This window comes from Xiphophorus hellerii, chromosome 5, assembly GCF_003331165.1.
Source record: "Xiphophorus hellerii strain 12219 chromosome 5, Xiphophorus_hellerii-4.1, whole genome shotgun sequence".
Lineage (NCBI taxonomy): Eukaryota > Metazoa > Chordata > Actinopteri > Cyprinodontiformes > Poeciliidae > Xiphophorus > Xiphophorus hellerii.
Genome location: NC_045676.1, coordinates 24,245,915 through 24,258,558, shown reverse-complemented (window position 1 = coordinate 24,258,558; position 12,644 = coordinate 24,245,915). Strand labels below are relative to the sequence as shown.

General features: G+C 39.1%; 1 protein-coding gene across 8 annotated transcripts in view; it reads right to left on the bottom strand.

Annotated features, from left to right (window-relative positions):
• add3a (adducin 3 (gamma) a) overlaps positions 1-12,644 on the bottom strand; it is a 109,204-nt gene that overhangs the window by 24,136 nt on the left and 72,424 nt on the right. The gene's annotated exons all lie outside the window — the stretch shown is intronic.

Here is a 12,644-nt window from a genome sequence, read left to right as displayed (position 1 = left end):
AAAAAGTCCAGTTCAACCTGAATTTGAACTTGCATAAAGTCTCAAAGCAGAAAAGTTAAAGATTTAGATGTTTTTTATAATGAGTGTGCATTTTGTTAAAAACGAAACAATGTTAAAACCACATAATATATTAGGCCTTATTAGATTTTTGTCCAATTAGAAAATTGAAGATGAAAATGCAAAAAGTCAATGTTTTTTTCCACACATTTCCAGACTTGGGAAGAGATGAAACAACATATCCTATTTTTTCAGACATCAGCGGCACAGACGGTTTATAGGTTGATTTCATTTTAATTGCAAGACTGAAAAAGTGATTGAAGTGCAGCAAGCTCTTCTTCAGACAGTGGTGTATAGAGGGGCAGCGCTGCTATGCATTGTGGGTGTCATGCTAGCTTATGGGCACATTACACCAAACAGGAACAACACACCCATAGGAACAGTGCTGGTTAGTTATTATTTCATTAATATTTCACAAGATGTTGATTTTACCCATGTTTACATGCATGATTAATGACTCTGTTTACTTGAAATTATTGCTATTTTAATTTTAACAGAGTTGTGGATGGGAGGTTGAAACAAATATTGTAATCTCTTTATTTTACCTATAGCGTCACTTGGTCAGACATGAACATTTTCAAGTTAAAAGTAGGGCAGCAAGTAGCAATTATTATAACAACCGATTAATCTGATTAAAAAAAAAGTGGCACATTGTGCAGTTTTACATTTATCTCTAGACTAATAAATTACTAAATTAGTTAATTTGTTTCAATAATCGATTGATTATGATTGATCCGATTAATCGTTCTAGCTCTACTGAAGCATTACTTGTTTAAAATGAAGCTTGTATTCAGAGGTTTCGTTGTTTACCTTTCATGTGGAAGTTGATGTTTGTAATTAGCATTTCTTTTTTTAATTTAAGAAAGTCTGTTTGGTGCAGAAAGCTATAAACTGGAAATACAAAACGAATGCATGGACAGGAAGGTGAAACACGTGATGGGGGCGGAGCCTAGCAGACCGCGCCACACAGCCGGATGGCGGTAAAAAGTAGAAACATTCAGAAAGAAACCATGTCAACAGGAGGAACAACCAACAGGACGACTGAGCAGGATGTGTTAATCGTAGATTAGAGATCCTCCATGGGTGTCAGTCAGACTCCTCCTTAAAGGATCAGCAATGGTTGGCCACACAACAAGACGTGTCAGGATTGGCTGAGTGGCTACCTTACTCTTCTACGTTGTGATTTGCTTATGCGTGTGAATGTGTGTCCGTCTTTGTCGCTAATCCTCATGTTCAGGCCACAGTTATCTGCTGAGTTCAGGGACTCAATTTACTGCATTTCATGTTGACAGTGTCTTATGTAAGAGTAAAAACAAACAGCTGGCTGAACGATCATTCAGTACTGACACACTTTACGTTTCAGAGCAGGTTTTCTGCTATTTTTTTAATTTTTTTTGCTAAGTATGAAACAATAGAGCAATTATGAGACTTGTCGGGGAATACGAAAATCAAAGCAAGACCAGACTGCAGAGGTAACAACATAAAACATTACAGCAGGTATCTGTTGTATGCGACTTTCAGGAAGGTGCAACAGCCTCCGTTTACCGGCTAATGTCATTAAAGCTGTGACCAATGCCAAGGATTACCCAGATGGACAAACACATACAGTCCAGTTAAAGTCTGTCAATCTGTGAGTTTGAGATGTGAGGATTTGGCTTCTCCTCACACACAAGAACAAATTTCTATTTTTTTTCTTTTTAATGTTTGTTTTTTTTTAATTAAAAAATAGAATCTCCACAGCTCATCAATGTGCAATACTGTGTACAAACCAACCGTACCTGAAAGTGATTGAGTTTTATCATATTCATTTCATGTTTCACTTGGAGTGTTTTTCTGATGAAAACCTCAATCTTTCATCTGACCAAAGCGCATGGTTCACATTAAAGTTCCAGCTGAGGTTAGAAAACTTCACACATTTACATTTGTAACCGTAGAACAGATGGACATTTTTTTCTAAAATGCCTCCTAAGCCATATTGGAGACCTGATGTCTCCCATGATGCCACTCTTTTTACTGGATATAAGACATGGACCATTGTGTCACGTCATATTTGTTCCCTAAGGAAACAGAAAATCGCGAATAAAAATGTTCAAATGCTTTGAATGTGTAGGGGGTAAGAATAATCCTGACAATTTTTTAAAGGCTGGATTTTAAAAGGACTTCTGAGGGAAGTTATGCTACTGCAAATCACTACAACATTTTAAGGTTTTACGCACTTTATTTGGATATCTCCGTGCAGACTCTTCAAACTAACTGGTCCGGATCAGCTCCTGATTCTCCATAAATATCATTAAAAACCAAAAAGGTGACTGCAGAGTGTAGGTTGAAAAGGTGCTTTACTGCTGACTTACATAAATAAAAACAGATTTCTTTTACAGCAAATCACACTTTCCATTTTATTTTACTGCAACTAGAACGTCTTTCACACTGTATTTTATTTATTTATTTGCCATTTCCTGGTCTGTAGACATAATCTTGGCCAGAAATCACTTTGTTTGAGCTGCTGTTTAATGTTGGCTAAATTTGGCTCAACATTTATTGAGGTTTTCACCAACTGCGCCTCCACCTATCCATTAAAATTCCAGGCTATAATTTGGAAACACCCCAACTACAAAAAGATTCCTTGCTGCTACATTTAAGAGTACTTAAGTATGGCAAAATGATGAATGGCAATCAATTTATTTAATAATGAGTAGTTCCAGCTATCATAAATGTTCACTTTGGGTATAATGACTTTTATTCACAAAAAACTTAGCATGCCAGTACCAAGTGGTATAAATTAAACACTAAAACTGTTGCAGGATGAATAGAGAAGCAGCATTTAAAAAGATTAAACAGAAAAAAGACACTTAATTTACACATTCTACACCTTCGACTCATAATGATAAGTAAAGATGAACCAAACAATCTTCAGCTGACAGAAAACGTAAAATTTTTAGCTTGAGCAATAACATGATCACAAGTGTGAATTAACCAATCAGAAGCTTACAAACCAAGACATCTTTGAGGTTTTCCAAACTGCTTAAAGGCACAGGTGGAATAAAGAAAATACTAGAAAACAGGTCATGACAGTTTTATGTGCCAACACCTCCAGTATGGTAACATTAAATATTCATGCCTTCATTTCATCTCATCGCTAACGCAACAGATGACATGCTCCCAGTTAGAGCTGCATGCGGGTACAGAAACAAGTCTAACCCGTTAACTTCCCCTTTCCTCTGCCCACTCATCCCTCCAGTAACCTTATGAGAAAGCCCCATCAGCGTACTGGCAACAGAGACCGCTCTCTGGTTTTATTCTGTGTTTTTGTTAAAAGCAGAGCAGCCCAAGCGCGACGGGACACATACAGTCCACATATCACTGCTGGTCCTGAACACCAGCCAGACATTCCTCGGTCCCTGGTGGTGAGGTTGCCTTAGTAGCCCGGTTGGTTGCGAATGCAGTTTTTGTTGCTGAGTGAGAATTTTGGAAACAATTTTGCCAGCAGAACTTGAAAAGTTTGCGATGAAAGTCTGTGACTCGACAAAAATGTACATGAGAGATTTGGCTGGTTGCTTCTGGAAAGGGGAAACTTCCAACCATTAAGTTGTACACAAGTTTTTGTATCGGAAGTTGGGCAAGTTGTGATAATTACGTGCCAACAACTTACAACTGACACACAAATACAAGCCTGGTTCGGTGTTTAGGGTGCATTCACACCAGCCCTGTTTAGTCCGCTTTAATCAAACTCTGGTTTGTTTGTCTGTAAAGTCCGGTTCATTTGGGGAGGTGTGAAAATCTAATCAAACTCTGATGCGGACCAAAAAAAACGAACTCTGGTGCGGTTTGAAATTATATGTGGATGCAAGTGCTCCAAAAGAAGGAAGCAGACTATAGTGCAGGGCATTCTGAGAAAATACGACCGAAGCTAACGAGAGAGTCTGGTGCTGGCCAGAAAAATACCAAAGACAAAAGAGAAATCCTACAACCACTAAAATATCATGCTACTCCATTTGTGAAGATGGAAGTTGCTCTCACTGTCTTCTTCAGAGATATTCATGTAGTTTCCTTCAGTGGTTTTTGGTGCAGCGCCACCACATGCTGGGGGTGGGAAAATACACCAGAAGATTCTGAGACTAATTTTATTTTTTTTAATGTTTACAGCGTTGGGTCTTTAAAAAGAACAGAAGGAAAGACTTTGGTTCTAGTAGCTCGCAAAGAATTACCTAAAAATAGCAAGAGAGTTTTGAAAGGAGGAGATTAGCCTGTGCTTCTGGTGAGGTGTTGATGAACAATTTTGAGTACCTATAAGCCCTAATCTTAAAAACGTCACAGAAATAAGTTCTGCATGAAATGAAGCCATGAGATATTAATAGACTTTTTGAAGATATTCTAATTTATGAAGAAACAACAAAACTTTACTATGTGCAAAGTCATAGAGAAAATGCATGTTTTTTTGTTTTTTTTACACTTTGATACCAAACTTTTCAAACTTGCATCAGCTTGCAATGACACCAATCAGAAACCACGCGAGGCGCCATGACAACACACATCAATAACTGTTTAAGCTAGCAGGCATCTGGTTCCTGATATGTGCGTGCGCGTTCTCAGCGAGATTATGACCGTGGGGATTAGATTCCTCTCATCGAAACAGATTAATCCGGGAACATAAAGTGGATCGTATAGTTAATAATTCAGAGAATCCCTCCAACCCCCACACCCCCGCCTCAACATCATGTCACTCACACTCACGAACGCACATCTGTAGCAGTGAAAACAGCATCACATGTCAGCTGTGATGTTTTCTCTTTTTTTTTTAGCTGCTGTGGCATTTTGGTAGAAGCTTTTCATCACATCTGCTCCTTTAAAAACCAAAACCAGGAAGTCAGATAAGAGATGAAGTTACGTCATTACAGCAAACAGAAATAATATCCGTTCCTATGCCAAAGTCAAATTATTGGCTGAGGCACAACAGTAAGCAGGTTTGTTCACTCCTGTTAAATCAGGTCAATAAGGAAATGGATATGCAGCTTTTTTACTAAATTTTTTAAATGAGCAGAGGCATTAAAACTTGACCATGTTGAGAACTTAAAGTCGAGTGAAAAACTCAATTTGATATTATGGGCTGTTTTGATGTTTTGTTATCAGTCTTCATTACCTCACTTCACTTGATTGGAAACCTTGTGTTGGTCTTGCCTTTACTTAAATGACAAAAAGGCGATAGAGTGAGAATCCCTACTCTTTTTTTTTTAACAGGTTTTAATCTGTTCATGTTTTCCTCCAAGTATGACCAAAACAATTTTTTTTTTTTGCATGTTCTCTGCGCTCTCCTGTCCTGCTAATCTCTTTTGCTAATCTCTTTTTTTTCTTTTCACTGCTGCGGATGCAGTTGACAGTAAAACTGTTGCACGTCGTCCTTCGGGGAAGAAACTCGTTACTTTTATTAAGTTTCCTGAACTGAAGCCAGTCGGACGCGTCTCTGCTTGCTTCTTCCATGAAGGTTGTGTCACTGTAGATAGCTCCAGCATTATATCACCCGCACACACATTTATGTCTTCATGTTGAGTACTATTATCATAATAATGTGCTAATCCGGGAACCAAACAGCTGGAGAAAACTCCAGTCACGCTGGAACGCCAACACTTTCTCAGTAATCTAATTTTTGTGGTTTTGAAATGATAGTGTTTTTAAAACAGCGGTATAAAGTGGACCACTTTATAACAGTTCAGTATTTGGGGATTCAGCTAACCACAGAATGTTTTTCTAAGTCATATCTTATATATATATATTTTTAAAAACCCTGCAGCTTTGGAAGGTGAAATGCTTAGCTGCAATGCTACATGACAAGCTATTGGCTGGGGTTTGCAATGCAGCCAATTCAGTAGCTTAATATATTATATTAGTGGTAATTGGTCCCACAAACACAAATGCTGCTATTGAAAAACACAGCCATTTGTAATAGAATTATTTATGACACCATTCACAAAGAAGTGTGATTTATATCACTAAGCTGCACACAGTAACTGCATTTAATCACATTTTCAAATATAATAATATTGAATGATAATCTCATTGAATAAATGGTGGTGGAAATCATACAGACGTACATACACACACACGCCCACGCCCGCACACACACACACACACATACAAACATAGCAATTCTGACAAACCAAACGGTTTTGGGAGGTTTTACTGTGAAAACAAAAAAAAATCTAAATTCTTAAGATATTTATCATTCAATTAAATCATGATCATTTATACATGTTACAATAAAGACCCACCTTTACTGTAACGTGGGCCTTTTTCCAGACTGGAAAACGTCTGAAGCAGACTTTCGTTTCATTCTCACAACTACAAACATGCCTCACAGTTCACCTTCAAGAGCACACTGACCTGAATTTCCATTATCTGACATCCTTAAGACGCTCTAACAAAGTAAAACGGATAAGGAGGAACGTCAGGCTCCACATGAAAGCACCGAAACAGAAAAGACAAATACGCCTCAGACAAGGACACACACTCCCAGTTGGCCCTGCAAGGCAAGCAGTCTGAGGGCAGACCAGGCCTGTAATTTCAGACACAGTCTCCCCAGTTATATAAACGCAAGGCTGCTTCTTCAGGCCTCCAACGTCACAGTGTTAGAAAGTGGAGAGGAGTCGACACGCAAACCTGCCAATGGTATCGATCGTCCCCGTTTCATTTCAGAGTGTGCGTCGGTGAAAATGCTCACAGGCTGAAGCTGCTGTGGCTCAGGAATCCGCAACAACTCTCTGCTTTACAAGGAGAGCGCAGAAATCACAGGGGATAAGGTGGGATAGATTTATATCGACCTATAAAATAAAAAAAGTACGTTCGACAAAATGAAGACAACAATCTGATACAAAAACAATAGTTCTTCTTCGTCCAGTATAATAATCCTTACTAAAAACACCACAGTGTCATAGTCTTCACATAAAAGTTTGAAAACGTATAAAATGTTCAAATCGCTTTTATTTAAAACACTTATTTGTAACACTGCTATAATAATTTTATCTGTTGACTATAACAGCTATAATAATGTTGTCAATTATGTTTATTCATGGCTTTTTAAAATTTTGACAGATTTAAGCAAACATCCAAAATGAACCCAAGTTAACATTTATCACTGTTTTTCAAGAAAACGTAGTTATGCCACCAACAGATCCGTCACATCTTTACCTTCTGAACCGTCATTAACTCGACTCCCAAAGCGTCTAATCAAAGCTTATGTCTCTAATCTTTATCTGATCTCTATGAAACACAAAAAAGTTGGCTTTGAACTCAAACTTGACTTTATTCACAACTTCCAGTTAACTCCCAAAAACAGTGTCAAAGGTCAATGGTACGTTTACTACCCTTGAGGGAAGATACATTTGCAGCTTCCCAAAACGCAAAACAACTTGAAAAATAAAAGCACTGATGCATATACAACTCATACGCTCTTTGGGAACAAGAATATAACAAATGATAATGACAAATAATAAAACCAATCCAACAGAATGATCAGATAAGTAAACTATAGTGAAAAAAACAAATAATTTTCTGCATCTTAAGCTCTCCTAAAGGACTGGGAGACTTTTGACGTTGAAGGAATTGCTCCTCTGCTGGAATTTCAACAGCCTGAAATTCCCAAAGGGAGACCCGACTGCCAAAGCGTGGCTCAGAGAGGAAATGTGGAAATGCTTAAAGAGACGCTTTGCAGTAACTTCAACCACTAAAGTTCTATCAAACTGGACCTTCAGGACTCAACAGAGAAAGCGGGAAAACACAGTGAACAACACTTGAGACATTTCCTTCACACATGGTGATTCTCATCAGAGACCATAAAAGTGCCATAAATCATCCGCTTGTGATCCGTGGAACATGTGGGGTACCACAGAAACAAGTGCAAATGGGGCGGGAAATCACTAAATCACTTTCATTGGACAAAGAACAAACTGCACCGTGAGCTTTGGATGTAAAGACGAAGAAAAGGAACGAGAGAAAGAAAGAGAGGGGGAAAAAAAGCAGGATGAGCAAGGGTGCTTAAAATAGAAGCAGCATGTGGAGGAACAAGTCCAATTCAATTTCATCTAAATTTAATCTGCTGCTCGTGATGGCTTTTACTCTCCCCGGTCCCAGTTATGGTAAACCCCAGCCACTAAAGACAAACACAGAGAGAGGCTTTCCGCAGAATATAACAAAAACACATTAATACCCTGACTTAGCAACGGTGACATCATAAGTCTCTGCACCAAATAAAGTCTGTTTTTATGAACTCATGTGCATGAAAATCTTCTGTGTAACAGAACACCACGTAAGAGAGCCTCATAAAAGACCTGCAGGCACATTTCATTATGTGTATGTCATTCAAACCAGTTGCTTACAGATACGATCTGGAGAGACCACTTTCTGTGACTTTTACCTTACTGCCAGAAATGATCGTGTTTAGCAGAGAGTAAGATTAAATATAAAAGGATGATTACCAGAATATTGATAACATGGAGGTGCAGAAGAAGAATGACTTGTTTATCATTTCACAAAGTAAAACAAAAGGCATTAATACATCTAGACTTTATTGCTCAAATATCTTTAAATGTTCCTAAGCAATGTCAGACGTTATTTCCAGTAAATTCAACCTGTCCACCTTCCACCGTATAAAGAGGAAGTTGCCACCAACTGGTGATAAATTTGCTCCTACCCATGAGAGACACAAAAAAGCTAGCTAACTAGCGAGGGTAAATTAGCAGCTAATTAGCAGTAGCCTCAACCGACTCGAGTCACAATACGCAACAACTTTTTGCCTGAAAGAAAAGTCCCTAAAAACCCCAAAACATTAAAAAGTCCTGTCATGACACCAACTTAAGGCCTGTGAGTAATGTATTTAACCCTGCTGCGGTCTTAGCGCGACGATCAAATGTCACGGTCGGACAGCGGAGAAGTGTACTGCCAGACCGTCAGTTCCCGAAACAACAACAAAAACCTCAGTGTGACCCAGCTGAGGTAAAACTTGTCTCAAAGACCCCCATATTTTACGACCATGGGAGTGCTAAAGTCAACTTCCTGTTTAACAATAAATGTAAGCTTTTTAAGGCCTTATTTTAGACACAAATCTAAGACTTTTTAAGGATGCATGAGCAACCTGATGTTTGTCACTTCAGAATGCAATGTATTTGATTGCATGTTCATGTGGTAAACAGACCAACACAAAGAGGAGAATCACAGTAAGTGAAATGGTAAATGGACTGAATTAGTATGGCATGTATGACTAGCTTTTCCAGTTATACTTGCCATGGAAAGTGCTGTATGCTACAACCACACTCGTCCATTCACACTCAAGCACGCACACATTCGAACAGATAAGTAAACGTAGGTTGAGCGCCTTGCCCAGAGGCACATCGACATGCGGCAGGGAGAAGCTGGAATCAAGGCCCGGTTCAGATATTCTACCCACTGAGCCACGATCACCCAAATTCCTTTTTTTCAAATAGATATGGGCAGTGCAGTCTATGTTCCTTCAGAAGTCACTAAATTAGTGAATAAATTTCCCCTGTGTGTAATTTAAACAGCCGTTGCAGACAGAGCTACAATTGGATGGCGTAGACTGAGTCATGTTAATGTGTTGGGATGGCCCAGTCAAAGCCCAAACCAAAAACCAATTCAAAAATTTGTGGCAAAACTTGAAAAATGATGCTCAGTTTGTTTGTAAAATGAAAATTGTCAGGTCTAAAATACCTATTAGAGACAATTTAACAAACACAAGAAAGACAAGAGAGTTAGATTCTTTTATACTCGCGAGGAGAGCAGACAGAGAGATGTTTCCAGTTACAAATCTCCGACTACTCTGGAAACACATCTGTCTGTTCCTCTCTTTTATTGATCTTTAGGAAACCCTGCCACGCGGGGCGCTGCAACTCTAAAAGGGTGGAGTCAAAGCATTCATCACATGGTTGCAGCGCTAAATAATATTCACTTCTAGACACATGTTATCTATACTCTAAATCTTTCTTGCTCCAGGCCCGGTGTGAAACAAGACACATTGCATAGCTTCAAAGCAACGGCTTTGTATCACAAAGCAGCACAGAGCAATTAACACCTCTGTCTTGTAGGAAGTCCTGCAGGGCAACAGCTGCTGAGAGTAGCTGTCACCCCTATTTCCCAGGGCAGTCTCAGGATAGAATCAAAGTTATTTAACACACAGAAACATTATCTAAATGTAACTACAAGGCTACATGATACAACAAATATTTGATAATTACTAAAAATACAATTTACCTAACAAAAATAAATACCAATTTGACGTCACAATTATACGCAACTCTGTATTGGTCTGTCACCAAAAAAAAAAAAAAAAAAATCAAGCAATTAAAATATAATGAAGTTTGAAGTTCAGGACATGTAAATAGTTTTCTAAGGCTCTGTGTGTATTCTGTAATCAGAGACAGATTTTCTTTCACCTTAAACTCCCCGGCAGTTTGAGGTGTTGCTGCTGAACACACACTAAATAATTTCCCCAACAAAAACAGCTCAGAGTTTAGTTGTAGCCTTTGATTTCTAAAACGTAAACACAGGTGTAAGTAGGAGAGGAGTGAATGAAGTCGTCTGAGTTTATCCAGTCCCGCCTGGGCTACAACGCGTTGAGCTCAAAATAAAACCTGCCGCCTGATCGGTCGCAACGTGTAATCTGCTACCGCCACCAGAACCATAAAACAACAGCGGAAACAAACAGAGAAAAGGACGGGTGGAAAACGAAAGGAGAGGAAACCCAGCCGATGATGTACTGCTCTTTCTACAAAATAGGAAACATGGAGGAGCCGACATCATGCCGCGTCCAGCTGGTGTCACACAAGTCATTGTTGTGTCTGATTATTGGAAAAGCCGCCCTAAGAGGCCAGAGGTCTTTCTGCGAAGCCACTGCAGGGAGCCACCTGTTCGCTGGTGTCTGATATCGGTTTGGATCACGTCCAAAACCACACGGAGCAGAAAAAAACAAAACAAAACAAAAAAAGAAACACACAAAGCAGCGTGTGACCACGCAGGCAAAAACAACAAACAGGAACCCACTGTGGTGCAGCTGTAAATAATGACGGCAGCTAACCATCAAATGGTTGAGTTAGAGCTGACGAGACCAAAAGGCAAATTCTGGGGAGAAAAAAATCAACGAAAAAATAGGAAATAAAACATAACTTTTCATTTTTTCTTTATTAACATACTGCTCACACTCTGGAGCCCCAGCATACAATATACTGCTATAAGTATTCACTCACCCTTGTAAAATCATTAGCTTGTGTAGAACCCAAGCTAAGACAGAATCTTCTATTAAACATTTTGTAGCTTATTTTCTATAAATATGGAAAATGACGACAAATAGGCACCACAGGTTGAAGCTAGTTACTTTTAAAAAGCTTCTTGTAGATGTTATATGCTGATTTTGCATTAGAACTCCCATAAAAACTTCTAAAATGTCAATTTCTCCTTGCATCCATAATCAAAAATATTTACCTTTTGGTTTCTAAGAGCCACAGGTTGCAGACCCCTGATCTTTTAAATTCATTTAGCCCTTTCTGTACAGTATACAATTCTTAATTTTGTTTTATATATATATATTTTTTTATTTTTGTGTGAATCTAGACACCTCTCGTCACACCTGAATTTCCCCACCGTGGCACGACAAAGGACCTTTCTACTCCATTCTGCTACTGATAAAGGACGGAAAAGCGGTTGCTTTGCTTTGCTAGACATTTTATTGACGGTCGACCAGACAGATAATCAATAACTTCACAGCAGCGGTCTGCAGCAAACTGTCTGCTCAGGGTGGCGCCCTTGGATGCACCCGGCTGCTCGCTCTGCTGCGTGCCAGGTACACCAGCAGGGAGTGAAGGTGCTCTTGCCCTTTAAGACTGCGGCGGCAGACAGTGAATGCCAAGGAAACCACACTGAGCATGTGCAGAGAGGTAATTACATTTTAAAGTCAGAGCAAGAACGGGTAAACACAAACATCCAGTCAGGCCAAAAGACTACACAGAGGTTTTCCTCCAGATGGACAATAACGTCAACATTCAACCAGATCTACACCGGAAAGGTTCAGATCAAAATATATTCATACGCTAGAACGGCCTAGTCAAAGTCCAAATCTAAATTCAACTAATAATCTGTGGTGAGCTTTGACAATTGATGTGTAAAGATGATCTACAATAAAGATGAATGCGCCTCAGCTGTGTCGCAATGGAAAATGGAAAAAGGTGAAATGAAAGAGCAACGGCAGCGAGAGATATTTCAACTAATTACTGACTTGCAAATGCATGCCACACTTTTCAAATTAAAATTTATCAAAACAAAGCGTATAAGGTGTGCAGAAATGTTCAAGGGTTGTGAATACTTTAGCAAGGCACTGCGTCTGTGTTTGTGCTTTTTATGACGTGCACTCCACATTCAACGGCAGTTCTTATCTCACCGCCGTAAATCTGTCTCTGGCGCTATTCAAAGTACATCACTAGAACTATGCATACAAATACACACACACACTTTCCACCTCTGTCCAGCTCTAAAGGGTTACATGCTCGTCAGTGAGAGACGAGCCTTAAGTCAATACCGCACAGCAAATATCC